At 35.0% G+C, this 4,382-nt stretch overlaps 1 non-coding gene across 1 annotated transcript; it reads left to right on the top strand.

Annotated features, from left to right (window-relative positions):
• The first annotated feature begins 1,775 nt into the window (after positions 1-1,775).
• Positions 1,776-1,881, top strand: LOC113197133 (U6 spliceosomal RNA). Its single transcript, XR_003302653.1, has one exon. It is a non-coding gene; the product is annotated as a U6 spliceosomal RNA (small nuclear RNA).
• Positions 1,882-4,382: the final 2,501 nt, after the last annotated feature.

Genomic DNA, 4,382 nt, shown 5'->3' with positions numbered 1-4,382 from the left:
CTGCCTCCTTTCTCTTGTAGCTTTTAATATTTTCTCTTTGTTCTGTATATTGGATATCTTCATAACAATGTGTCTTGGCGTTGGTCTACTGTGATCTTGTATGCTCGGTGTCCTGTATGCATCTACAATTTGTATATCCTTTTCCTTTTTTATTTCAGGAAAGTTTTCTATAATTATTTCATTCAGCAGGTTGCTCATTCCCTTGGTTTGAACCTCTATACCTTCCTCTATCCCAATGACTCTTAAGTTTGTTTTTTTATGTTATCCCATATCTCTTGGATGTTTTTCTCGTGATTTTTTACCAGTCTTTCTGAGTTGGCTAGACTCTTTTCAAGATGATATACTTTGTCTTCATTATCTGACGTTCTGGCTTCTACTTGCTCCACTCTGTTAGTGATACTCTCATTTGAGTTTTTAATTTGGTTTATAGTTTCCTGAATTTCTAGAATTATTGTTTAATTTTTTTAATAATCTCTATCTCCTGATAAAGATGCTCATTTGCTTCTTTTATCTTTTTATGTAATTCATTTTCCATGTGTTCTTTCACTGTTTGAATTTGCTATCCTCTTTAAGGTTCCATTCCATCTAAGGTATTCCTTGAGTTCTTTATTTGACCATTTTTCTGATGCCTCTAGTTTCTCCTGAATAATTAGGCTGTCCTGCATTGTTTGTACTCCTTTTCTTCCTTGCTTTTTCATGCTGCTCATGTTACTTCTTGTTCTGTTTGACTGCTGAGTTACTGTTTACTCCTGTCACCACCAGTTTTAATGAAGTTATCTCCTCCTCAGCATTCTGGTGACGTCAGTTCTCTGCCATTGTGGTATCCCATGCAAATGGCGACAGTTCGTTCCCTTTGCCAGGTGACCAATGCAACGGGTGGGTTCTGACTGGCTCTCCCAAGCCCTGTCTCTATCCTGTGGCCACTGCCTATGAAGGCTTAGTTGGTATTAACCTCTGCAGGTTCAGAAGGGCTGACCAGTTGTTTCAGCGGGATCATTTAGTGCTGAGTCACCGCGGTTTGTCTGCGAGATGCAGGTGAACGGGAGCTTGAATTCAGCCAATCCGGGCTTGGTGTGTGTTCTGAGAGGCCCAGACTGTTCGCCCCAGATCCACATCAGCTCAGCATTGCCTAGTGATCCTGAGCAAACAGCATTTAGATGGTTTACGACTCCCTATGCCCGCGCAGCTGAAGAGGTCAGAGACTTGATCTCTCTTCGCCTGCCGCCATGTTGTAATCATCTCTACTAAACCTTTAAGACAGAACTAATGTCAATACTCTTCAAATTATACCATGTAATAGAAAGAGATGGAACACTTCCAAATTCATTTTATAAAGCCAGTATCACACTCATACCAAAACCAAATAAGGATACATCAAGGGAATAAAACTACAGACCAATATCCCTGATGAACTTTGGTGAAAAAAATACTAAAAATTAGCAAATAGTGCCCAACAATACATTAAGAAGATAGTCATCATGACCAAGTTTGTTTTATTCCAGATATCCAAGGATAGTTTAATATTCACAAATATAATTCATCACATTAATGGAATTAAGGACAAACTCACTTAGTAATCTCAATAGATGCAGAGAAGGCCTTTGACAAAATTCAGCACCCATTCATGATAAATAACACTGAAGAAACTAATTATACAAGGAAGCTACCTCAACATCAGAAATGCTATGCATGAGAAACTCAAAGTCAACCTCATAGTAAATGGGGAAAAATGGAAAGTATATTCTTTAAAATCTTGGAATAAAGAAATTACTCCAGTTCTGGCTTCAGCAGTACATATACTAAAATTGGACCATACAGAGAAGATTAGCATGGGCCCTGTGCAAGGATGTCATGCAAATTCATGAATTGTTGCATATTTTTTCAATGAAAACTATAGAACACTAAAGAAAGAAATTGAAGAAGACTTTAGAAGATGGATGTTCTTGGATGTTCTTAATATGAAGGCAGTTATAGCTATGAGTGCCTACATAAGAAAATCAGAAAAATCCCAAATAAAAAACCTAATGTTCCATCTAAAGACCTTTGGAAAAAAAAGTACAAAACAATTCCAAAACTAGTAGAAGGAAGAAAGTAATTAAGATCAGAGCTAAAATCAATGAACTGGGAAAAAAAAAGAATCAATGAAACAAAGAGTTTTTGGATGTTTTTAATATTGTCAAAATGACCATATTACTAAAAGTGCTAAACAGGTTTAATTAAATTCCTATTAAAATTCCAATGATGTTCTTCATAGAAATAGAAAAAGCAGTCATAAATTTCACTGGAAAAAAAGAAGCCTTGAATAGCCAAAGCAATACTTAGCTTAGTGATAAAAGTGAGGCAGGAGGCCTCACAAAACCAGACCTTAAATTATAATAAGAGCCATAATAACAAAAACAGCATGGTATTTGCACAAACACAGACATTAAGACAAACAGAATAGAATAGAAGACCTAGAGACAAACCCATGTAAATACAGTTATCTCGTACTTAGACAAAGGATCCATAAACATATGTTGGAGAAAAGATAACCTCTTTGAAAAATAGTCCTAGGAAAATTGGAAATCCATATGTAGTAGAATGACATTGAACACCTATCTCTCACCTTACACAAAATTCAACTCAAAGTGGATCAAGGACATAGGCATTAGACCAGAGGCCCTATGCTGACGGAACAAAAAGTAGGTCCAGCTCTCCATCAGGTCAGCTTAGTAACCGAATTCCTCAATGAGACTCCTGAAGTGCAAGAAGTAAAATAAAAAATCAATAAAAGGAATGGTGCCAAACTAAAAAGTCTCTTTACAGCACAGGAGACCATCAAGAACATGAAGAGAGAGCCAACATAATGGGAGAAAGTCTGTGCCACCTGCACCTCAGATAGAGCATTAATCTTCAGGACATAGGAAGAACTCAAAAAATTTAACACCTAAGAAAAAAATAACCCAATCAATAAATGGGCAAAAGAACTGAACAGGCACTTCACAGAAGAAGAGATATGATTGGTCAACAAATATATGAAAAAAAAACTAGAACAAATAAATTAATTAATTAAAAAAATTAATTAAAAAAATTAAAAATTTATTAAACAAATAAATTAATTAATTAAAATAAAATTGAAAAAAAAACATATGAAAAACTCTTCAATATCTCTAGCAATTAGAGAAATGAAAATTAAAACGACACTGAGATTCCTCTCACTTCAGTCATAATGGCAATTATCAAAAATACAAGTAACAATAAATGTTGGTAAGGATGTGAGGAATTATGTACACTCTTACATTCCTAGTGGGACTGCAAATTGGTGCAACCACTCTGGAAAACAGTATGCATTCCTCAGAAAACTTCGAATGGAATCACCATTTGACCCAGCTATCCCACTCCTCACTATATACCCAAAGGACTTAAAATATAAGCATATTATAGTGATGCAGCCACATCAATGTTTATAGCATCTCAGTTCACAATAGCTAAACTATGGAACCAACTTACGTGCCCTTCAAGAGATGAATGGAAGGGCTGGGGTTGTAGCTCAGTGGTAGAGCTCTTGTCTAGCATGTGTGAGGCACTGGGTTTGATTCTCAGCACCCCATAAAAAGAAATAAAATAAAGGTCCATTTACAACTAAAAATTATTTTTTAAAAAAATAGATAAATGGATAAAGAAACTATGGTATATATACACAATGGAATATTACTCAGCCATAAAGAAGAATGAAATTATAGCATATGCCAGTAAATGAATGGAACTGGAGACTATTATGCTAAGTGAAATAAACCAATCCTCAAAAAACGAAGGCCAAATATTCTCTCTGATATGCAGATGCTAAGATACAATAAGGGGAGGGGAGGGAAGAATAGAATTTCATTGGATTAGACAAAGGGGAATGAAGAGAAAGGAGGGTAGATGGGAATAGGAAAGACAGAATGATTTGGACATAATTTTCCTATTTTCATTTATGAATACATGACCAGTGCAACTCCAAATTATATATAACTGAAAATAATGGGATCTCAATTAGAATGTTATACTCCATGTGTGTATGTCAAAATATACTCCACTGTCATTTATATCTACAAAGAACAACAAAAACAACAGCAGCAGCAACAACAAAAGAAACACAAAAGAAAAAAAATATTCCAAGACAAGGATGTCCATTCTACCACTTCTATTTAATATAGTGATACAAATTCTAGCCAGATCAATATGGCAGGAGAAGGAAATGAAAGGGATAAAAATAATAGAGGAAGAAGTCAAACTATCACTGTTTGCAGAAGATATAATCCTATACGTAGAAGATAATAAAAAAAACTCCACTAAAAGACTGCTAGAGCTAATAAATAAATTTTGGCAAAGTAGCAGTTTACAAAATAAACATACTAAAA

Source organism: Urocitellus parryii, chromosome 14, assembly GCF_045843805.1.
Source record: "Urocitellus parryii isolate mUroPar1 chromosome 14, mUroPar1.hap1, whole genome shotgun sequence".
NCBI classification, from domain to species: Eukaryota; Metazoa; Chordata; class Mammalia; order Rodentia; family Sciuridae; genus Urocitellus; species Urocitellus parryii.
The sequence above is the reverse complement of the archived record's forward strand: the minus strand, read 5'-3'. Positions and strand labels throughout refer to the sequence as shown.